The 26,048-nt window shown below is 44.7% G+C and overlaps 1 pseudogene; it reads right to left on the bottom strand.

Moving 5' to 3' along the window:
- Positions 1 to 22,745, bottom strand: part of LOC123190314 (uncharacterized) — a 28,889-nt pseudogene extending 6,144 nt beyond the window's left edge.
- Positions 22,746 to 26,048: the final 3,303 nt, after the last annotated feature.

Genomic DNA, 26,048 nt, shown 5'->3' with positions numbered 1-26,048 from the left:
GCTCGGTGGAAGCGATTGAAGGATTCTGTCAATGACCGCGTCATTCGGGAGATTAACTCCCAGCTGAGTCAAGCGGTTATGCAACCCAGACATTTTGAGTATGTGCTCACTGACAGAATTGTTTTCCTCCATCTTACAACTGAAGAACTTGTTGGAGACTTCATATCTCTCGACCCGGGCATGAGCTTGGAAAACCATTTTCAGCTCTTCGAACATCTCATATGCTCCGTGTCGCTCAAAACGCTTTTGGAGCCCCGGTTCTAAGTTGTAAAGCATGCCACACTGAACGAGGGAGTAATCATCAGCACGTGACTGCCAAGCGTTCATAACGTCTTGGTTCTCTGGGATGGGTGCGTCACCTAGCGGTGCTTCTAGGACATAATCTATCTTGGCAGCTATGAGGATGATCCTCAGGTTCCGGACCCAGTCTGTATAGTTGCCGCCATCATCTTTCAGCTTGGTTTTCTCTAGGAATGCGTTGAAGTTGAGGGCAACATTAGCGTGGGCCATTTGATCTACAAGACATAATGTAAAGATTTTAGACTAAGTTCATGATAATTAAGTTCATTTAATAAAATTATTCAATGAACTCCCACTCAGATAGACATCCCTCTAGTCATCTAAGTGAAACATGATCCGAGTCAACTAGGCCGTGTCCGATCATCACGTGAGACGGACTAGTTAACATCAGTGAACATCTTCATGTTGACCGTATCTTCTATACGACTCATGCTCGACCTTTCGGTCTTCCGTGTTCCGAGGCCATGTCTGTACATGCTAGGCTCGTCAAGTCAACCTAAGTGTATTGCGTGTGTAAATATGGCTTACACCCATTGTATTCGAACGTTAGAATCTATCACACCCGATCATCACGTGGTGCTTCGAAACAACGAACCTTCGCAACGGTGCACAGTTAGGGGGAACACTTTCTTGAAATTATTACGAGGGATCATCTTATTTAAGCTACCGTCGTTCTAAGCAAATAAGATGTAAAACATGACAAACATCACATGCAATCAAATAGTGACATGATATGGCCAATATCATTTGCTCCTTTTGATCTCCATCTTCGGGGCTCCATGATTATCGTTGTCACCGGCATGACACCATGATCTCCATCATCGTGTCTTCTTGAAGTTGTCTCGTCATCTATTACTTCTACTACTATGGCTAATGCTTTAGCAATAAAATAAAGTAATTACATGACGTTTATGTTGACACGCAGGTCATAAATAAATTAAGACAACTCCTATGGCTCCTGCCGGTTGTCATACTCATCGACATGCAAGTTGTGATTCCTATTACAAGAACATGATTAATCTCATACATCACATATATCATTCATCACATCCTTTTGGCCATATCACATCACACGGCACATGCTGCAAAAACAAGTTAGACGTCCTCTAATTGTTGTTGCAAGTTTTTACGTGGCCGCTATAGGTTTCTAGCAAGAACGTTTCTTACCTACGCCAAAACCACAATGTGATATGCCAATTTCTATTTACCCTTCATAAGGACCCTTTTCATCGAATCCGATCCGACTAAAGTGGGAGAGACAGACACCCGCCAGCCACCTTATGCAACTAGTGCATGTCAATCGGTGGAACCAGTCTCACGTAAGCGTACGTGTAAGGTCGGTCCGGGCTGCTTCATCCCACGATGCTGCCGAATCAAGATAAGACTAGTAACGGCAAGCAAATTGACAATATCGACGCCCACAACTGCTTTGTGTTCTACTCGTGCATAGAAACTACGGATGGACCTAGCTCATGATGCCACTGTTGGCGAACGTAGCAGAATTTAAAAAAAATTCTATGCATCTCCAAGATCAATCTATGGAGTCATCTAGCAACAAGGGAGAGGGGAGTGCATCTACATACCCTTGTAGATCGTGAGCGGAAGCGTTCAAGAGAACGGGGTTGATGGAGTCGTACTCGTCGTGATCCAAATCACCGATCACCTAGCGCCGAACGGACGGCACCTCCGCATTCAACACACGTACGGTTGGGAAGACGTCTCCTCCAACTTGATCCAGCAAGGGGGAAGGAGAGGTTGATGGAGATCCAGCATCATGACGGCGTGGTGGTGGAAGCAACGGTGATCTCAGCAGGGCTTCGCCGAGCTCAGGGAGAGGGAGAAGTGTCACGGGAGGGAGAGGAAGGCGCCAGGGGCTAGGGTGCGGCTTCCCTCCCTCCCCCCCACTATATATAGGACCCCTAGGGGGGCGCCGGCCCTAGGAGATGCAATCTCCAAGGGGGGCGGCGGCCCAGGGGGGTGGAGTGCCCCCCAAGCCAAGTGGGGCGCCCCCACCCCTAGGGTTTCCAACCCTAGGCGCAGGGGAGGCCCATGGGGGGCGCACCAGCCCACTATGGGCTGGTTCCCCTCCCACTTCAGCCCATGGGACCCTCCGGGATAGGTGGCCCCACCCGGTGGACCCTTCCGGTGGTCCCGGTACAATACCGATTACCCCCGAAACTTTCCCGATGGCCGAAACTTGACTTCCTATATATAAATCTTCACCTCTGGACCATTCCAAAACTCCTCGTGACGTCCGGGATCTGACCCGGGGCTCCGAACAACTTTCGGGTTACCGTATACTGATATCTCAACAACCCTACCGTTACCGAACCTTAAGTGTGTAGACCCTATGGGTTCGGGAGACACGCAGACATGACCGAGACGACTCTCCGGTCAATAACCAACAGCGGGATCTGGATACCCATGTTGGCTCCCACATGCTCCTCGATGATCTCATCGGATGAACCACGATGTCGAGGATTCAATCAATCCCGTATACAATTCCCTTTGTCAATCGGTACGTTACTTGCCCGAGACTCGATCGTCGGTATCCCAATACCTCGTTCAATCTCGTTCCCGGCAAGTCACTTTACTCGTACCGTAATGCATGATCCCTTGATCAACCACTTGGTCACATTGAGCTCATTATGATGATGCATTACCGAGTGGGCCCAAGAGATACCTCTCCGTCATACGGAGTGACAAATCCCAGTATTGATTCGTGCCAACCCAACAGACACTTTCGGAGATACCTGTAGTGCACCTTTATAGTCACCTAGTTACGTTGTGACGTTTGGTACACCCAAAGCACTCCTACGGTATCCGGGAGTTGCACAATCTCATGGTCTAAGGAAATGATACTTGACATTTGGAAAAGCTCTAGCAAACGAACTACACGATCTTTAAGCTATGCTTAGGATGGGGTCTTGTCCATCACATCATTCTCTTAATGATGTGATCCCGTTATCAATGACATCCAATGTACATAGTCAGGAAACCATGACTATCTTTTGATCAACGAGCTAGTCAACTAGAGGCTCACTAGGGACGTGTTGTGGTCTATGTATTCACACATGTATTACGATTTCCGGATAACACAATTATGGCATGAACAATAGACAATTATCATGAACAAGGAAATATAATAATAACCATTTTATTATTGCCTCTAGGGCATATTTCCAACAGCCAACACCGAAACAGAGCGCCGAATCCCGCGATTGGAGACGCCAGATCTGTGCCCGCGCCTCCATGCAGTCGTCCCTCGTGCGAAGCCCCGGAGCCAAGCTCATGCGCAGCCGCCGCGCCAGATCCGGTGCACCTGCACGCCGCAACATCCGGCCGTCTTGGGCCAGCGCCCAAGGCCAAGCAACTCCTCACCCAACCACGCACCGTGCGTCGCCGCCCTGCCACCTCGCAACGCCGCCTTGCCGCCGCGCCGCCCAGAGCGACCACCGGCTCGAGCTCCCACCGGTGTGACGGCCCGCGCCGTTCGACCAGGAGGAGGAGGAAGAGGGCCCCGCCACCACCGAGCACGCAGGCTTCACCTGGTGACTCCTGCCGGCAGCGGCGAGGGGAGGGGAACGCCGGTGAGAGGCGCTGGCGGCGGGCTAGGTTTCGCCCCCTGGTCGCCCGCGGGAGCGACCGAGAGGCGAGCCAAATGAAATATTGTCATCCTTGTGAAAAGTTGCCATCTAAGTGAAGAAATCTAGTCGGACAATCCGAGTGAAAGATCATAACATTTGAGTTGAGTAATTCAAATCCAAGTAATATCAGCCAATCCGACCAGAAGTTTAAGATGGGCCCAAAAGGTTATCTAGTTTTCTTCGGATGGAAAAATGTTCAACACGAAAATTTGAAGGAAATATGCCCTAGAGGCAATAATAAAGTTATTATTTATTTCCTTATATCATGATAAATGTTTATTATTCATGCTAGAATTGTATTAACCGAAAACATAATACATGTGTGAATAAATAGACAAACAGAGTGTCACTAGTATGCCTCTACTTGACTAGCTCGTTGATCAAAGATGGTTATGTTTCCTAACCATAGACATGAGTTGTCATTTGATTAACAGGATCACATCATTAGGAGAATGATGTGATTGACTTGACCCATTCCATTAGCTTAGCACTTGATCGTTTAGTTTGTTGCTATTGCTTTCTTCATGACTTATACATGTTCCTATGACTATGAGATTATGCAACTCCCGTTTACCGGAGGAACACTTTATGTGCCACCAAACGTCACAATGTAACTTGGTGATTATAAAGGTGCTCTACAGGTGTCTCCGAAGGTACTTGTTGGGTTGGCGTATTTCGAGATTAGGATTTGTCACTCTGATTGTCGGAGAGGTATCTCTGGGCCCACTCGGTAATGCACATCACTATAAGCCTTGCAAGCATTGCAACTATGAGTTAGTTGCGGGAGGATGTATTACGGAATGAGTAAAGAGACTTGCCGGTAACGAGATAGAACTAGGTATTGAGATACCAACAATCGAATCTCGGGCAAGTAACATACCGATGACAAAGGGAACAACGCATGTTGTTATGTGGTTTGACCGATAAAGATCTTCGTAGAATATGTAGGAGCCAATATGAGCATCCAGGTTCCGCTATTGGTTATTGACCGGAGACGTGTCTCGGTCATGTCTACATAGTTCTCGAACCCGTAGGGTCCGCACGCTTAAAGTTCGATGACGGTTATATTATGAGTTTATGTGTTTTGATGTACCGAAGGAGTTCGGAGTCCCGGATGAGATCGGGGACATGACGAGGAGTCTCGAAATGGTCGAGACGTAAAGATCGATGTATTGGACGACTATATTCGGACATCGGAAAGGTTTCGAGTGATTCGGGTATTTTCGGGAGTACCGGGGAGTTACGGGAATTCGTATTGGGCCTTAATGGGCCATACGGGAAAGGAGAGAAAGGCCTCAAAGGTTGGCCGCACCCCTCCCCATGGGCTGGTCCGAATTGGACTAGGGGGGGCTTCCTTCCTTCTCCTTTTCCCTTCCCTTTCCTTCCCTCCTACTCCTACTACTTGGAAGGGCTCCTAGTTCTACTAGGAAAGGGGGAATCCTACTCCCGGTGGGAGTAGGACTCCCCTAGGGCGCGCCATAGAGAGGGCCGGCCCTCTCCCTCCTCCACTCCTTTATATACGGGGCAGGGGGCACCCCAAAGACACAACAATTGATCTCTTGATCTCTTAGCCGTGTGCGGTGCCCCCTTTACCATAATCCACCTCGGTCATATTGTAGCGGTGCTTAGGCAAAGCCCTGCGTCGGTAGAACATCATCATCGTCACCACGCCGTCGTGCTGACGGAACTCTTCCTCAACTCTCGGCTGGATCGGAGTTTGAGGGACGTCATCGAGTTGAACGTGTGCAGAACTCAGAGGTGCCATGCGTTCGGTACTTGATCGGTCGGATCGTGAAGACGTACGACTACATCAACTGCGTTGTGCTAACGCTTCCGCTTTTGGTCTACGAGGGTACATGGACACACTCTCCCCTCTCGTTGCTATGCATCACCATGATCTTGCGTGTGCGTAGGATTTTTTTTGAAATTACTATGTTCCCCAACAGTGGCATCCGAGCCTGGTTTTATGCGTTGATGTAATATGCACGAGTAGAACACAAGTGAGTTGTGGGCGATATAAGTCATACTGCTTACCAGCATGTCACACTTTGGTTCGGCGGTATTGTTGGATGAAGCGGCCCGGACCGACATTACGCGTACGCTTACGCGAGACTGGTTTTACCGCCGTGCTATGCACACAGGTGACTAGCGGGTGTCAGTTTCTCCAACTTTAGTTGAACCGAGTGTGGCTACGCCCGGCCCTTGCGAAGGTTAAAACAACACCAACTTGACAAACTATCATTGTGGTTTTGATGCGTAGGTAAGAACGGTTCTTGCTAAGCCCGTAGCAGCCACGTAAAATATGCAACAACAAAGTAGAGGACGTCTAACTTGTTTTTGTAGCGCATGTTGTGATGTGATATGGTCAAGACGTGATGAGATATAAGTTGTTGTATAAGATGATCATGTTTTGTTGAAGTTATCGGCAACTGGCAGAAGCCTTATGGTTGTCTCTTTATTGCATAAGATGCAAGCGCCAAATAATTGCTTTACTTTATCGCTATGCGATAGCAATAGTTGCAAGAGCAATAGTTGGCGAGACGACCATGTGACGACACATTGATATAGATCAAGATGATAGAGATCATGGTGTCATGCCGGTGACGATGGAAATCATGACGATGCTTTGGAGATGGAGATCAAAGGCACAAGATGATGATGGCTATATCATGTCACATATTTTGATTTCATGTGATGTTTATCTTTTATACATCTTATTTTGCTTAGTTCGACGGTAGCTTTATAAGATGATCTCTCACTAATTATCAAGGTACAAGTGTTCTCCCTGAGTATGCACCGTTGCGAAAGTTCTTCGTGCTGAGACACCACGTGATGATCGGGTGTGATAGGCTCTACGTTCAAATACAACGGGTGCAAAACAGTTGCACACGCGGAATACTCAGGTTAAACTTGACGAGCCTAGCATATAACAGATATGGCCTCGGAACACTGAGACCGAAAGGTCGAGCGTGAATCATATAGTAGATATGATCAACATAGTGATGTTCACCATTGAAACTACTCCTCTCATGTGATGATCGGACATGATTTAGTTGATTTGGATCACATGATCACTTAGAGGATTAGAGGGATGTCTATCTAAGTGGGAGTTCTTAAGTAATATGATTAATTGAACTTAAATTTATCATAAACTTAGTACTGGTAGTATTAGCATATCTATGTTATAGATCAATAGCTCGCGTTTAGCTCCCCTGTTTTATTTTTGATATGTTCCTAGAGAAAACTAAGTTGAAAGATGTTAGTAGCAATGATGCGGATTGGATCCGTGATCTGAGGTTTATCCTCATTGCTGCACAGAAGAATTATGTCCTTGATGCACCGCTAGGTGACAAACCTATTGCAGGAGCAGGAGCAGATGCAGATGTTATGAACATTTTGCTAGCTCAATATGATGACTACTTGATAGTTTAGTGCACCATTCTTAAACGGCTTAGAATCGGGACTTCAAAGTTGAACATCATGGACCATATGAGATGTTCCAGGAGTTGAAGTTAATATTTCAAGCAATTACCCGAGTTGAGAGATATGAAGTCTCCAACAAGTTCTATAGCTAAAAGATGGAGGAGAATAGCTCAAGCAATGAGCATGTGCTCAGATTGTCTGGGTACTACAATTGCTTGAATCAAGTGGGAGTTAATCTTCCAGATAAAATAGTGATTGAAAGAATTCTCTAGTCACCATCACCAAGTTAGTAGAACTTCATGATGAACTATAGTATGCAAGGGATGACGTAAATGATTCCCGAGCTTTTCATGATGATGGAATCGATGAAGGTAGAAATCAAGAAAGAGCATCAAGTGTTGATGATTAACAAGACCACTAGTTTCAAGAAAAGGGAAAGGGAAAGAAAGGGAACTTCAAGAAGAACGGCAAGCAAATTGCTGCTCAAGTGAAGAGGCCCAAGTCTAGACTAAGCCTAAGACTAAGTGCTTCTACTGCAAAGGGACTGGTCACTAGAAGCGGAACTGCCCCAAGTAATTGGCGGATAAGAAGGATGGCAAAGTGAACATAGGTATATTTGATATACATGTTATTGATGTGTACTTTACTAATGTTTATAGCAACCCCTTAGTATTTGATACTAGTTCAGTTGCTAAGAATAGTAACTCGAAACGGGAGTTGCAGAATAAACAGAGACTAGTTAAGGGTGAAGTGACGATGTGTATTGGAAATGGTTCCAAGATTGATATGATCATCATCGCACACTCCCTATACTTTGGGGATTAGTGTTAAACCTAAAATAAATGTTATTTAGTGTTTGCGTTGAGCATGAATATGATTGGATCATGTTTATTGCAATACGGTTATTCATGTAAGTTAGAGAATAATTGTTGTTCTGTTTACATGAATAAAACCTTCTATGGTCATACACCCAATGAAAATGGTTTGTTGGATCTCGATCATGGTGATACATATTTTTATAATATTGAAGCCAAAAGATGCAAAGTTAATAATGATAGTGCAACTTATTTGTCGCACTGCCGTTTAGGTCATATTGGTGTAAAGCGCATGAAGAAAATCCATGCTGATGGGCTTTTGGAATCACTTGATTATGAATCAGTTGATGCTTGCGAACCATGCCTCATGGGCAAGATGACTAAGACTCCGTTCTCCGGAACAATGGAGCGAGCAATAGATTTGTTGGAAATCATACATACTGACGTATGTGTTCTGATGAATATTGAGGCTCGCGACAGGTATCATTATTTTCTGATCTTCACAGATGATTTGAGCAGATATGAGTATATCTACTTGATGAAACACAAGTCTGAAACATTTGAAAAGTTCAAAGAATTTCAGAGTGAAGTGGAGAATCATCGTAACAAAAATAAAAGTTTCTATGATATGATCGCAGAAGTAAAATATTTGAGTTACGAGTTTGGGCTTCAGTTAAAACAATGTGAAATAGTTTCACTACTCACGCCACCTGGAACACCACAGTGTAATGGTGTGTCCGAACGTCGTAACCGTACTTTATTAGATATGGTGCGATCTATGATGTCTCTTACCGATTTACCACTATCGTTTTGGGGTTATGCATTAGAGACAGCTACATTCACATTAAATAGGGCACCATCTAAATCCGTTGAGACGACATCGTATGAACTATGGTTTGGCAAGAAACCTAAAATGTCGTTTCTTAAATTTTGAGGTTGCAATGCTTATGTGAAAAAGTTTCAACCTGATAAGCTCAAACCCAAATCGGAGAAGTGCATCTTCATAGGATACCCAAAAGAAAATGTTGGGTACACCTTCTATCACAGATCCGAAGTCAAGATATTCATTGCTAAGAATGGATCCTTTCTAGAGAAGGAGTTTCTCTCGAAAGGAGTGAGTGGGAGGAAAGTAGAACGTGATGAGGTAACTGTACCTGCCCCCTTATTGGAAAGTAGTTCATCACAGAAATCTGTTCCTGTGACTACTAGACCAATTAGTGAGGAAGCTAATGATGATGATCATGTAACTTCAGATCAAGTTACTACCGAATCTCGTAGGTAAACCAGAGTGAAATTTGCACCACAGTGGTACGGTAATCCTGTTCTGGAGGTCATGTTACTTGACCATGACGAACCTACGAACTATGAGGAAGCGATGATGAGCCCAGATTCCGCGAAATGGCTTGAGGCCATGAAATTTGAGATGAGATCCATGTATAAGAACAAAGTATGGAATTTGAATTGACTTGCCCAAAGATCGACGAGCCATTGAGATATAATGGATCTTCAAGAGGAAGACAGACGCTGATAGTAGTGTTACTATCTACAAAGCTAGAATTGTCGCAAAAGGTTTTTGACAAGTTCAAGGTGTTGACTACGATGAGAGTTTCTCACTCGTATCTATGCTTAAGTCTGTCCGAATCATGTTAGCAATTGCCACATTTTATGAAATCTGGCAAATGGATAAACAAAACTACATTCCTTAATGGATTTATTAAAGAAGAGTTGTATATGATGCAACAAGAAAGTTTTGTCAATCCTAAAAGTGCTAACAAAATATGCAAGCTCCAGCAATCCATCTATGGACTGGTGCAAGCATCTCGGAGTTGGAATATACGCTTTGATAAGTTGATCAAAGCATATAGTTTTATACAGACTTGCGGTGAAGCCTGTATTTACAAGAAAGTGAGTGGGAGCACTACAACATTTCTGATAAGTATATGTGAATGACATATTGTTGATTGGAGATAATGTAGAATTATTCTCCAAAGCATAAAGGAGTGTTTGAAAGGAGTTTTTCAAAGAAAGACCTCAGTGAAGCTGCTTACATATTGAGCATCAAGATCTATAGAGATAGATCAAGACGCTTGATAAGTTTTTCAATGAGTACATACCTTGACAAGATTTTGAAGTAGTTCAAGATGGAACAGTCAAAGAAAGAGTTCTTGCCTGTGTTACAAGGTGTGAAACTGAGTAAGACTTGAAACCCGACCACGGCAGAAGATAGAAAGAAAACGGAAGTCATTCCCTATGCCTTGGCCATAGGTTCTATAAAATATATCATGCTATGTACCAGATCTATTGTATACCCTACACTGTTTTTGGCAAGGGAGTACAATAGTGATCTAGGAGTAGATCACTGGACAACGTCAAAATTATCCTTAGTGGAATAAGGATATGTTTCTCGATTATGGAGGTGACAAAAAAAGGCTCGTCGTAAAGGGTTACGTCGATGCAAATTTTGACACTGATCCAGATGACTCTAAATCTCAATCTGGATACATATTGAAAGTGGGAGCAATTAGCTAGAGTAGCTCCGTGCAGAGCATTGTTGGCATAGAAATTTGCAAAATACTTATAGATCTGAATGTGGCAAACCCGTTGACTAAACTTCTCTCACAAGCAAAACATGATCACACCTTAGTACTCTTTGGGTGTTAATCACATAGCGATGTGAACTAGATTATTGACTCTAGTAAACCATTTGGGTGTTGGTCACATGTCGATGTGAACTATGGGTATTATGTTGGAAATATGCCCTAGAGGCAATAATAAATTGGTTATTATTATATTTCCTTGTTCATGATAATCGTTTATTATCCATGCTATAATTGTATTGATGGGAAACTCAGATACATGTGTAGGTACATAGACAACACCATGTCCCTAGTAAGCCTCTAGTTGACTAGCTCGTTGATCAATAGATGGTTACAGTTTCCTGACCATGGACATTGGATGTCGTTGATAACGGGATCACATCATTAGGGGAATGATGTGATGGACAAGACCCAATCCTAAGCCTAGCACAGATCGTGTAGTTAGTATGCTAAAGCTTTTCTAATGTCAAGTATCTTTTCCTTAGACCATGAGATTGTGCAACTCCCGGATACCGTAGGAATGCTTTGGGTGTACCAAACGTCACAACGTAACTGGGTGGCTATAAAGGTGCATTACAGGTATCTCCAAAAGTGTCTGTTGGGTTGGCACGAATCGAGACTGGGATTTGTCACTCCGTGTAAACGGAGAGGTATCTCTGGGCCCACTCGGTAGGACATCATCATAATGTGCACAATGTGATCAAGGAGTTGATCACGGGATGATGTGTTACGGAATGAGTAAAGAGACTTGCCGGTAACGAGATTGAACAAGGTATCGGGATACCGACGATCGAATCTCGGGCAAGTACAATACCGCTAGACAAAGGGAATTGTATACGGGATCGATTGAGTCCTTGACATTGTGGTTCATCCGATGAGATCATCGTGGAACATGTGGGAGCTAACATGGGTATCCAGATCCCGCTGTTGGTTATTGACCGGAGAACGTCTCGGTCATGTCTGCATGTCTCCCGAACCCGTAGGGTCTACACACTTAAGGTTCGATGACGCTAGGGTTATAAAGGAAGTTTGTATGTGGTTAGCGAATGTTGTTCGGAGTCCCGGATGAGATCCCGGACGTCACGAGGAGTTCCGGAATGGTCCGGAGGTAAAGATTTATATATGGGAAGTCCTGTTTTGGTCATTGGAAAAGTTTCGGGCGATATCGGTAATGTACCGGGACCACCGGGAGGGTCCCGGGGGTCCACCAAGTGGGGCCACCTGCCCCAGAAGGCTGCGTGGGCCAAGTGTGGGAGGGGACCAGCCCCTAGGTGGGCTGGTGCGCCCCCCACAAGGGGGCCCAAGGCGCAAGGGAGAGTGGGAGGGGGCAAACGCTTGTCCAGATGGGCCTTAAGGCCCACCTAGTGGGCGCCTCCCCTCTCTCCCCTCTTGGCCGCCTCCCCCTTTTCCCATCTAGGGCTGCCGCCCCTCTAGGGTGGGAACCCTAGAGGGGGTGCACCCTCCTCCCTCTCCCCTATATATATTGAGGCATGGGCCTGCCCATAACAGACGATTTGATCTCTGCCTGTTGGTGCAGCCCTGCCTCTCCTCCTCCTCCTCTCCCGTAGTGCTTGGCGAAGCCCTGCTGGATTGCCACGCTCCTCCACCACCACCACGCCGTTGTGCTGCTGCTGGATGGAGTCTTCCTCAACCTCTCCCTCTCTCCTTGCTGGATCAAGGCATGGGAGACGTCACCGGGCTGTACGTGTGTTGAACGCGGAGGTGCCGTGCGTTCGGCACTTGGTCATCGGTGATTTGTATCACGACGAGTACGACTCCATCAACCCCGTTCACTTGAACGCTTCCGCTTAGCGATCTACAAGGGTATGTAGATGCACTCTCCTTCCCCTTGTTGCTGGTTTCTCCATAGATAGATCTTGGTGACACGTAGGAAAATTTTGAATTTCTGCTACGTTCCCCAGCAGTGGCATCATGAGCTAGGTCTATTGCGTAGATTCTTTGCACGAGTAGAACACAAAGTAGTTGTGGGCGTTGATTTTGTTCAATATGCTTACCGTTACTAGTCCAATCTTGTTTCGACGGTATTGTGGGATGAAGCGGCCCGGACCGACCTTACACGTACTCTTACGTGAGACAGGTTCCACCGACTGACATGCACTTGGTGCATAAGGTGGCTAGCGGGTGCCAGTCTCTCCCACTTTAGTCGGAACGGATTCGATGAAAAGGGTCCTTATGAAGGGTAAATAGCAATTGGCATATCACGTTGTGGTTTTGCGTAGGTAAGAAACGTTCTTGCTAGAAACCCTTAGCGGCCACGTAAAACATGCAAACAACAATTAGAGGACGTCTAACTTGTTTTTGCAGGGTATGCTTTGTGATGTGATATGGCCAAGAAGAATGTGATGGATGATATGTGATGTATGAGATTGATCATGTTCTTGTAATAGGATTCACGACTTGCATGTCGATGAGTATGACAAACGGCAGGAGCCATAGGAGTTGTCTTTATTTATTGTATGACCTGCGTGTCATTAAACAACGCCATGTAATTACTTTACTTTATTACTAACCGGTAGCCATAGTAGTAGAAGTAATAGTTGGCGAGACAACTTCATGAAGACACAATGATGGAGATCATGATGATGGAGATCATGGTGTCAATGCCTGTGACGATGATGATCATGGAGCCCCGAAGATGGAGATCAATGGAGCTATATGATATTGGCCATATCATGTCACTACTATATAATTGCATGTGATGTTTATTATATTTATGCATCTTATTTGCTTAGAACGACGGTAGTAAATAAGATGATCCCTCATTAAAATTTCAAGAAAGTGTTCCCCCTAACTGTGCACCGTTGCTAAAGTTCATCGTTTCGAAGCACCACGTGATGATCGGGTATGATAGATCCTTACGTTCACATACAACGGGTGTAAGACAGATTTACACATGCAATACACTTAGGGTTAACTTGACGAGCCTAGCATGTACAGACATGGCCTCGGAACACGGAGACCGAAAGGTCGAGCATGAGTCGTATAGTAGATACGATCAACATGAAGATGTTCACCGATGATGACTAGTCCGTCTCACGTGATGATCGGACACGGCCTAGTTGACTCGGATCGTGTAATCACTTAGATGACCAAAGGGATGTCTATCTGAGTGGGAGTTCATAAGATGAACTTAATTATCTTGAACATAGTCAAAATACCTTTTGCAAATTATGTCGTAAGCTCGCGCTTTAGTTCCACTGTTTAGATATGTTCCTAGAGAAAATATAGTTGAAAGTTGACAGTAGCGATTATGCGGACAGTAGAAAGCTTATGTCCTTAATGCACCGCTCAGTGTGCTGAACCCCAATCGTCGTCTGTGGATGTTGCGAACATCGGACATACACGTTTTGATAACTACGTGATAGTTCAGTTAAACGGTTTAGAGTTGAGGCACCAAAGACGCTTTTCGAAACGTCGCGGAACATATGAGATGTTTCGAGGGCTGAAATTGGGATTTCAGGCTCGTGCCCACGTCAAGAGGTACAAGACCTCCGACAATTTTCTTAGCCTGCAAACTAAGGGAGAAAAGCTCAATTGTTGAGCTTGTGCTCAGATTGTCTGAGTACAACAATCATTTGAATCGAGTGGGAGTTGATCTTCCAGATGAGAAAGTGATGTTTCTCCGAAGTCATTACCACCAAGCTGCTAGAGCTTCGTGATGAACTATGATATATCGGGACATATATGATGATCCTTGAGATATTCGCGATGTTTGACACCGCAAAAGTAGAAATCAAGAAGGAGCATCAATTGTTGATGGTTGGTGAAACCACTAGTTTCAAGAAGGGCAAGGGAACAAAGGGATACTTCATGAAACGGCAATTCAGCTGCTGCTCTAGTGAAGAAACCCAAGGTTGAACCCAAACCCGAGACTAAGTGCTTCTGTAATAAGGGGAACAGCCACAGGAGCAGGATTACCCTAGATACTTGGTAGATGAGAAGGCTGGCAAGGTCGATAGAAGTATATTGGATATACATTATGTTAATGTGTACTTTACTAGTACTCCTAGTAGCACCAGGGTATTAAGATACCGGTTCGGTTGCTAAGTATTAGTAACTCGAAATAAAAGCTACGGAATAAACGGAGACTAGCTAAAGGTGAGTTGACGATATGTGTTGGAAGTGTTTCCAAGTTTGATGTGATCAGACATCGCACGCTCCCTCTACCATCAAGATTAGTATTAAACCTGAATAATTGTCATTTGGTGTTTGCGTTGAGCATAGACATGATTGGATTATGTCTATTGCAATACGGTTATTCATTTAAGGAGAATAATGGTTACTCTATTTTATTTGAATAATACCTTCAGTGGTCTTGCACCTAATAGGAATGGTTTATTGAATCTCGATCATAGTGATACACATTTTCATGCCAAAAGATATAAGATAGTAATGATAGTACCACTTACTTGTGGCACTGCCATGTAAGTCATAATGGTATAAAACGCATGAAGAAGCTCCATGTTGATGGATCTTTGGACTCACTCGTTTTTGAAAAGTTTGAGACATGCGAACCATGTCTATTGGTGTATACGCATGAAGAAACTCCATGCAGATGGATCGTTTGGACTCACTTGTTTTTGAATCACTTGAGATATGCAAATCATACCACATGGGCAAGATGACTGAAAAGCCTCGTTTTCAGTAAGATGGAACAAGATAGCAACTTGTTGGAAGTAACACATTTTGATGTGTGCAGTCCAATGAGTGCTGAGGCATGCAGTGAATATCGTTATGTTCTTACTTCACAGATGATTCGAGTAGATGTTGAGAATATTTACTTGATGAAACACAAGTCTGAATTATTGAATGGTTCAAGTAATTTCAGAGTGAAGTAGAAGATCATTGTGACAAGAGGATTAAATGTCTATGATATGATCATAGAGATGAATATCTGAGTTACGAGTTTTGGCACACAATTAAGACATTGTGGAAATTGTTTCGCAATTAATACCGCCTGGAACACCATAGTGTGATGGTGTGTCCGAACATCATAGTTGCACCCTATTGGATATGGTGCATACCATGATGTCTCTTATCGAATTACCACTATTGTTCATGGGTTAGGCATTAGAGACAACCGCACTCACTTTAATAGGGCACCACGTAATTCCGTTGAGATGACACCGTATGAATTATGGTTTAGAGAAACCTAAGTTGTCGTTTCTTAAAGGTTTGGGGCTGCGACGCTTATGTGAAAAGTTTCAGGATTGATAAGCTCGAACCCAAAGCGGATAAAATGCATCTTCATAGGACACCCAAAACAGTTGGGTATACCTCCTAATTCAGATCCGAAAGCAATATGGATTGTTTCTTGAATCGGGTCCTTTCTCGAGGAAAGGTTTCTCTCGAAAGAGTTGAGTGGGAGGATGGTGGAGACTTGATATGGTTATTGAACCATCACTTCAACCAGTGTGTATCAGGGCACAGGAAGTTGTTCATCTGGCACCTACACCAATTGAAGTAGAAGCTTATGATAGTGATCATGAAGTTTCGAATCAAGTCACTGCCATACCTCGTAGGGTGACAAGGACACGTACTACTTCAGAGTGGTACAGTAATCCTGTCTTGAAGGTCATGTTGCTAGACAACAATGAACCTACGAGCTATGGAGAAGCGATGGTGGGCCCAAATTCCGACAAATGGTTAAGAAACCATGAAATCCGAGATAGGATCCATGTATCAGAACAAAGCATGGACTTTGGTGGACTTGCCCGATGATAGGCAAGCCATTGAGATAAATGGATCTTTAAGAAAAAGACGGACATGGACGGTAATGTTACCGTCTATGAAGCTCGACTTGTGGCGAAGAGTTTTTCACAAGTTCAAGGAGTTGACTACGGTGAGATTTTCTCACCCGTAGCGATGCTTAAGTCCATCGGAATCATGTTAGCATTAGCTGCATTTATGAAATCTGGCAGATGGATGTCAAAACGAGTTTCCTTACCAGTCTTCGTAAGGAAAGGTTGTATGTGATACAATCAGAAAGTTTTTGTCGATCCTAAGGATGCTAAAAGATATGCTGGCTCCAGCGAACCTTCTAAGGACTGGAGTAAGCATCTCGGAGTTGGAATGTGCGCTTTGATGAGATGATCAAAGATTTTGGGCTTATACAAAGTTTGTGAGAAACTTGTATTTCCAAAGAAGTGAGTGGGAGCACTATAGAATTTCTGATGAGTGTATGTTGTTGACATATTGATGATCAGAAATGATGTAGAATTTCTGGAAAGCATATAGGGTTATTTGAAAGATGTTTTTCAATAGAAAACCTGGATTAAGCTACTTGAACAATGAGCATCAAGATCTATAAGGATAGATCAAAATGCTTAATAATACTTTCAAATGAGCACATACCTTGACATGATCTTGAAGGTGTTCAAGATGGATCAGTCAAAGAAAGAGTTCTTGCCTGAGTTGTAAGGTATGAATTAAGAGTTAAAGCTCAACCATGGTAGAAGAGAGAGAAAGGACGAAGGTCATCCCCTATGCTTTAGACATAGGCTCTATAGTATGCTATGCTGTGTACTGCACCGGAAGTGTGCCTTGCCATGAGTAAGTCAAGGGGTACAAGAATGATCCAGGAATGGATCATTGGACAGCAGTCAAAATTGTCCTTGGAGTAAATAAGGACATGTTTCTCGATTATGGAGGTGATAAAGAGTTCGGCGTAAAGGGTTACGTCGATGCAAGCTTTAACACCTATCCGAGTGACTCTGGGTAGCAAACCGGATACGTATAGTGGAGCAACCATTTGGAATAGCTCCAAATAGAGCGTGGTAGCTGCATCTAGGAGATGACATAGAGATTTGTAAAGCACACATGGATCTGAAAGATTCAGACCCGTTGACTAATAACCTCTCTCACAAGCATAACATGATCAAACCTGAGAACTCATTGAGTCTTAATCACATGATGATGTGAACTAGTTTACAGACACTAGTAAACTCTTTGGATGTTGGTCACATGGCGATGCGACCTATCAGCGTTAATCACATGACGATGTGAACTAGATTATTGACTCTAGTGCAAGTGGGAGACTGTTGGAAATATGCCCTAGAGGCAATAATAAATTGGTTATTATTATATTTCCTTGTTCATGATAATCGTTTATTATCCATGCTATAATTGTATTGATGGGAAACTCAGATACATGTGTAGGTACATAGACAACACCATGTCCCTAGTAAGCCTCTAGTTGACTAGCTCGTTGATCAATAGATGGTTATAGTTTCCTGACCATGGACATTGGATGCCGTTGATAACGGGATCACATCATTAGGGGAATGATGTGATGGACAAGACCCAATCCTAAGCCTAGCACAGATCGTGTAGTTCGTATGCTAAAGCTTTTCTAATGTCAAGTATCTTTTCCTTAGACCATGAGATTGTGCAACTCCCGGATACCGTAGGAATGCTTTGGGTGTACCAAACATCACAACATAACTGGGTGGCTATAAAGGTGCATTACAGGTATCTCCAAAAGTGTCTGTTGGGTTGGCACGAATCGAGACTGGGATTTGTCACTCCGTGTAAACGGAGAGGTATCTCTGGGCCCACTCGGTAGGACATCATCATAATGTGCACAATGTGATCAAGGAGTTGATCACAGGATGATGTGTTACGGAACGAGTAAAGAGACTTGCCGGTAACGAGATTGAACAAGGTATCGGGATACCGACGATCGAATCTCGGGCAAGTACAATACCGCTAGACAAAGGGAATTGTATACGGGATCGATTGAGTCCTTGACATTGTGGTTCATCCGATGAGATCATCGTGGAACATGTGGGAGCCAACATGGGTATCCAGATCCCGCTGTTGGTTATTGACCGGAGAACGTCTCGGTCATGTCTGCATGTCTCCCGAACCCGTAGGGTCTACACACTTAAGGTTCGATGACGCTAGGGTTATAAAGGAAGTTTGTATGTGGTTACCGAATGTTGTTCGGAGTCCCGGATGAGATCCCGGACGTCAAGAGGAGTTCCGGAATGGTCCGGAGGTAAAGATTTATATATGGGAAGTCCTGTTTTGGTCACCGGAAAAGTTTCGGGCGATATCGGTAATGTACCGGGACCACCGGGAGGGTCCCGGGGGTCCACCAAGTGGGGCCACCTGCCCCAGAAGGATGCGTGGGCCAAGTGTGGGAGGGGACCAGCCCCTAGGTGGGCTGGTGCACCCCCCACAAGGGGCCCAAGGCGCAAGGGAGAGTGGGAGGGGGCAAACCCTAGTCCAGATGGGCCTTAAGGCCCACCTAGTGGGCGCCTCCCCTCTCTCCCCTCTTGGCCGCCTCCCCCTTTTCCCATCTAGGGCTGCCGCCCCTCTAGGGGTGGGAACCCTAGAGGGGGCGCACCCTCCTCCCTCTCCCCTATATATATTGAGGCATGGGGCTGCCCATAACAGACGATTTGATCTCTGCCTGTTGGTGCAGCCCTGCCTCTCCTCCTCCTCCTCTCCCGTAGTGCTTGGTGAAGCCCTGCTGGATTGCCACGCTCCTCCACCACCACCACGCCGTTGTGCTGCTGCTGGATGGAGTCTTCCTCAACCTCTCCCTCTCTCCTTGCTGGATCAAGGCATGGGAGACGTCACCGGGCTGTACGTGTGTTGAACGCGGAGGTGTCGTGCGTTCGACACTTGGTCATCGGTGATTTGTATCACGACGAGTACGACTCCATCAACCCCATTCACTTGAACGCTTCCGCTTAGCGATCTACAAGGGTATGTAGATGCATTCTCCTTCCCCTCATTGCTGGTTTCTCCATAGATAGATCCTGGTGACACGTAGGAAAATTTTGAATTTCTGCTACGTTCCCCAGCATATTAATCACATGGTGATGTGAACTATTGGTATTAAATCACATGGCGATGTGAACTAGATTATTGACTCTAGTGCAAGCGGGAGACTGAAGGAAATATGCCCTAGAGGCAATGATAAAGTTATTATTTATTTCCTTATATCATGATAAATGTTTATTATTCATGCTAGAATTGTATTAACCGGAAACATAATACATGTGTGAAGACATAGACAAACAGAGTGTCACTAGTATGCCTCTACTTGACTAGCTTGTTGATCAAAGATGGTTATGTTTCCTAACCATAGACATGAGTTGTCATTTGATTAACGGGATCACATCATTAGGAGAATGATGTGATTGACTTGACCCATTCCGTTAGCTTAGCACTTGATCGTTTAGTTTGTTGCTATTGCTTTCTTCATGACTTATACATGTTCCTATGACTATGAGATTATGCAACTCCCGTTTACCGGAGGAACACTTTGTGTGCCACCAAACGTCACAACGTAACTGGGTGATTATAAAGGTGCTCTATAGGTGTCTCCGAAGGTACTTGTTGGATTGGCGTATTTCGATATTAGGATTTGTCACTCCGATTGTCGGAGAGGTATCTCTGGGCCCACTCGGTAATGCACATCACTATAAGCCTTGCAAGCATTGCAACTATGAGTTAGTTGCGGGATGATGTATTACGGAACGAGTAAAGGGACTTGTCGGTAACGAGATTGAACTAGGTATTGAGATACCGACGATCGAATCTCGGGCAAGTAACATACCGATGACAAAGGGAACAACACATGTTGTTATGCGGTTTGACCGATAAAGATCTTCGTAGAATATGTAGGAGCCAATATGAGCATCCAGGTTCCGCTATTGGTTATTGACCGGAGACGTGTCTCGGTCATGTCTACATAGTTCTCGAACCCGTAGAGTCCGCACGCTTAAAGTTCCATGACGGTTATATTATGAGTTTATGTGTTTTGATGTACCGAAGGAGTTCGGAGTCCCGGATGAGATCGGGTACATGACGAGGAGTCTCGAAATGGTCGAGACGTAAAGATCGATATATTGGACGACTATATTCGGACATCGGAAAGGTTCCGAGTGATTCGGGTATTTTCGAGAGTACCGGGGAGTTACGGGAATTCGTATTGGACCTTAATGGGCCATACGGGAAAGGAGAGAAAGGCCTCAAAGGTTGGCCGCACCCCTCCCCATGGGCTGGTCCGAATTGGACTAGGGGGGGGGGGCCTTCCTTCCTTCTCCTTTTCCCTTCCCTTTCCTTCCCTCCTACTCCTACTATTTGGAAGGGCTCCTAGTTCTACTAGAAAAGGGGGAATCCTACTCCCGGTGAGAGTAGGACTCCCCTAGGGCGCGCCATAGAGAGGGCCGGCCCTCCCCCTCCTCCACTCCTTTATATACGGGGGCAGGGGGCACCCCAAAGACACAACAATTGATCTCTTGATCTCTTAGCTGTGTGCGGTGTCCCCCTCCACCATAATCCACCTCGGTCATATCGTAGCGGTGCTTAGGCGAAGCCCTGCGTCGGTAGAACATCATCATCGTCACCATGCCGTCGTGCTGGCGGAACTCTCCCTCAAAGCTCGGCTGGATCGGAGTTCGAGGGACGTCATCGAGTTGAACGTGTGCAGAACTCGAATGTGCCGTGCGTTCGGTACTTGATCGGTCGGATCGTGAAGACGTGCGACTACATCAACCGCGTTGTGCTAACGCTTCCGATTTCAGTCTAGGAGGGTACGTGGACACACTCTCCCCTCTCGTTGCTATGCGTCACCATGATCTTGCGTGTGCGTAGATTTTTTTTGAAATTACTACGTTCCTCAACAAAATTGTGCGTATCGTTGAAACGGTCAACTTTGGTTTTGGGGTCATCATCATCTGAGATAGTACGTGGCCTGCAACGTCGCTACAAGATTTGGACAGTCCAGTCAGCTACATAATCAATTCCGATTGAAGGTTAAAGATGACTTCGTAAAATATTCAAGATGTCCTTATTTGGAAAAGTGATCAACATGAGAGTTGTTCGTCTCATCGAGACGCATAAATTTGATGTTTGGGTGGTCTTGATCGGAGGTCATATGCAAATTCGACGGCCCACGCGAGGAGCAAGACAGAAGTTTGGGCCCGATTCTGAATCCGAATTGAACTAGAACTAGAACTCTAGGACATGAATTAATGTAACTAGTGGTTGGGCCACCATTGCGGGCCTTTTGAGAGAAAGTTATGCGTGTATTTTTTCTTTTAAAAAAATCTCGACTTCATCTCAAAATTAAAAAAAAACTTTCTCACAACATGCATGTGAACATCACATCCATCTCAAAAAGAAAAAGAAAAAGCCTAAAAACATTATTAAAATGAAAAAGAAACAAAAGTCTTACTTCCATCTTTCAAAAATAATCTCCAAACAAAACTTTTCGCAAAAGAAAAAAAGGTCTTAGTTTCATCTTAGAAAAAAGTCAAAAAAAATTCTCAGCTTCATCTTCCAAAAAAAATAAAAAAGTTTCTTGCCATGTGGCCATGTTGGTTGGCCTCCATTCACCTGTAACTTAATGGGTTTGATTTTTGTGTAAGAAAAGGCTAGATGAATCCTTACTTGTACGCAAAGTCCAACCGTCTCTTATATATGTTGGGGGTGATGGCCGACTGAACAACACACAATCGAGATATCAATATATTATCTTTTCATCTACGTTTTATCTCTCCACTGTTTTATTATCTCATTGTTCGTTGTTCCTCAAGTTTGAGAGCTCTAGGAACGAGCGAATCGACCTAGGTTTGCCCATAGCCGCCGCACTCCCTGACGAGGTCCCTCCCAGACGTGTGGGGTTTCGGGTCTTCAAAAACATCCGTCGACTGTACTGCGTATCACGTTGTCGGTCGGGTCTCTTTCGACGTGAGCTGTGGTGCATCACCCCGACGTCAAGGGTACACGTGACGTGTTTGTCTGACCACGAGGATGCAGAAGACGACGCTGATCCTGAGCCTCAGCGAGGCCGCCTTGTCCTGCTTCTCCTCCTCACCGCCGGCCTCGCACTTGCACTTGGCACCGGCGAGCAGAGGGTGGGAGGAGACGACGAGTAGGAAGATGAGGCACAGGGCGGCGAGCTTGAGACTGGCTGCTGCCATGGTTCAGTCGTCGGAGGATAAACAATGGTGATGAGCAGCAGGAAAGACGACGTACGTACACTGCACGCATATACTTCCTCTGTCCCATAATATAAGAATGTTTTTAACACTATATTTAGTGTCAAAAACATTTTTATATTATGGGACAGAGGGAGTACTTAGCTGCCAGCCAGCACCTCTTGATAAACTGAGACATCAGTGTGAACGTACGCGGTTCACGTGCAAACTTTCTAAAAAACAAGCAGCTAGCCGATATTCCCAAGCCAAACTTACCCCAAGATACCGTTGCCATTCACAGCATCCAACTTTTCATCTGTCTAGCAGTATATACGCATGTGGTGCATGAAGTTGCGGTTACTTATATCACTCACCAGCGCGCCGCTTTTGGCTGATATTATGTGCGCACTACCTTACCCCTTTTGTTATCGCGATGCGTTGGTCACCGTTTCGTTTCTGCATCCAAGATCCCCAGTTGTCCACCATGCTTGCAACATCGGATGGCTTCATTACACTTTCTTCCGCCACCTTCACACTTTCCTACCGAGGCATGATTGAACTCAACAAATGGCTTTCCTGTAGTTAACAATGCTTCGACTTGAGCATGAGATCAACGCCGCAACCAGATTAATAATGGTTCTCCTGAGATCTAATCTGTACAGGGAACAAAAGATTGTCGAGATGTAGGGTATCGACACTGTGAAGCCACGGCACGACATGGTTGACCGTGTGTTTCGCAAGTGATTAGTCTAGTATATCCACCTTCACGCCTCGGTTTTCTCAGACTCGCTTCACACTTCTCTACATGGAGCGTCATCCTGTGGCATCACTTGAGATGAAGTCATGCCTATATTTTCATTTAAAAAAATACATAGAGTCCTCGCCTCCATCTAAAAAAATATTTTTTAGTCCTCATCTTCATCTAGAGAAAGAAGTAAAAAAAAAAATCATCAACGTAGCCTACCAGCGAGCGCCACTTTACGTAGCCCTCCATTTAAAAATATGTAGAGGGTCATCACCTCCATCTAAAAAAAATATTAAAAAAAATTCCTGATCTCCATCTAAAAATAATATTCTGAAAGATTTTTCACCACGGCCAACCAGCTTGCGCCACGTGGCATAGCTGGTTGGCCGCCCTTCACGCGATGCTTAATGGTTTTCTTTTCACCGCGACCAACCAACTTGCTCACATGGCATAGTTGGTTGGCCGCCCTTCACGCGACACTTGATAGGTTTAATTGATTGAAGATCGAAATAAATCAGCTGCGATTCTTCGGGTGCCGTCACATGGGCAAGAGCGCGGTCATTTTTGTAGACAGATGCATGTAACAAAATACTCATGACAAAGAAAACTGCATTTACATCGGCGGAAATCTTCACCAAGTACCACAAAGATCATTGGCGATTGAATATTGAAGAAGCCATCTCCTTGACAGCATCGAGTCTCGGATGAACAAAAATGTCGTCATTTGCATAATATATATCTAACAACCAAACGATACAATGATTGCAGGGTCAGCGCTAAAATAAGAGTGCTCAATTCGTCTTATGCTTCCATTTGATCAAATTGTAAACTTTGCGTTTCCGACTTTACTATGCTCTTAAGTGTGGACTAGCAAAAAAGCCCATGTGTTGCAAGGAGAGAAAAAAATAACAGATGCGTCTAACCAATAACTACTCAAGACCCTAATAGGTCCATGTTATTTATTCGAACAGGCATCCCATCTGTGTTGCTGCTTGTCCTTCTTTCACCCTCGCCGACGGTGGTCTCGATGCTCACACAATCACAATGCGTTTGAATGTGATCAATCCCAAGGCGTCTCTCTCTATGCATAAGATGAGAAATCCGCTTTATTTTTTCCTGTGCGAGGTTTTGCCGACGCGCCCATGCGTTGTTACATATGCGAGGCTTTACTAAGGTGTTCATTTTCAATCCGGATCTACCGATACAAAAGAGAGGCGGGTCGTGCACTATTGATTAAGACAACACTAACATCTCTACTCTTAATGGACGAATTGGTTGAATAGTCTCCCTCCCACTTTCAACCGGTTTATTTTCAATCGGTTTTTCTTCCTCCCACCTCCCACCAGCCCCTCCCACCGGTTTTTCTCTTTTCTCGTCTGACGGGCAATACCCAACGTATTTATGGTAATCAATCATAATTAATCCACGTATAGTAATAAATCAATCCAGGTATGGTAAGGTCATAACTCAGGAAATTTTGAATATGGTAATTATGTGGTAATAAATTTAAATTACCCTAAAGGCTATCAATCCAGGTATGGTAAGGCCATAACTCGGGAAATATCAAATATGGTAATAAATTTAAATTACCACCAGGTATGGTAAGGCTATCCACGTATAATAATAAATCATATAGTAATAAATCATAATTAATCCACGTATAGTAATAAATCAATCCAGGTATGGTAAGGTCATAACTCAGGAAATTTTGAATATGGTAATTATATGGTAATAAATTTAAATTACCCCAAAGGCTATCAATCCAGGTATGGTAAGGCCATAACTCGAGAAATATCGAATATGGTAATAAATTTAAATTACCACAGGTATGGTAAGGCTATCCACGTATAGTAATAAATCATAATTAATCCACGTATAGTAATAAATCAATCCAGGTATGGTAAGGTCATAACTCAGGATATTTTGAATATGGTAATTATATGGTAATAAATTTAAATTACCCCAAATGCTATCAATCCAAGTATGGTAATGCCATAACTCGGGAAATATCGAATATGGTAATAAATTTAAATTACCACCAGGTATGGTAAGGCTATCGATCCAGGTATGGCACGCCCTCACCTGATCACCTATCACAATCTCCAGCCCCACGCACGCACCAAAGAACCCACCCGGCACCAAACGCAGCTCCTCTCGATCCCCTCGAGTAAACGTTGCCGCCGTCGTGCGATCTTCCTAACACAGACGCCGTCGCCGCCTCCTTCCCACCTACGGCGTCCCACGTCCATGGTGACGGCGCTCGCGTCCTACACTGACCCTCCGCCTCATATAGGTTGGTCGTTGATGGAGTGGGATGTGCCGCTGCGGTTTGGGGAGGTGAATCACGATCTGGTTGGGATCTCAGTGTGGACTCGTTCTCTGCGATGAAGGATGACGCTGCCTCTCTGGCAAATGGGATCGGAGGAAGGGGCTCTACGTCGTGAATGTCGGCGAGGCAGCGGCCGTAGGCGAGCCCGACGGTGAGCACGGGTGTTCGTCCCATGAAATAGGCGGCCACGGAGGGCGGATCTGAGGCCACCCCAATCGCCGGTGGCCCTTCC

This window comes from Triticum aestivum, chromosome 1A (genome assembly GCF_018294505.1).
Source record: "Triticum aestivum cultivar Chinese Spring chromosome 1A, IWGSC CS RefSeq v2.1, whole genome shotgun sequence".
In the NCBI taxonomy this organism is placed as follows: Eukaryota; Viridiplantae; Streptophyta; class Magnoliopsida; order Poales; family Poaceae; genus Triticum; species Triticum aestivum.
This window is presented reverse-complemented; position numbering and strand designations above follow the sequence as displayed.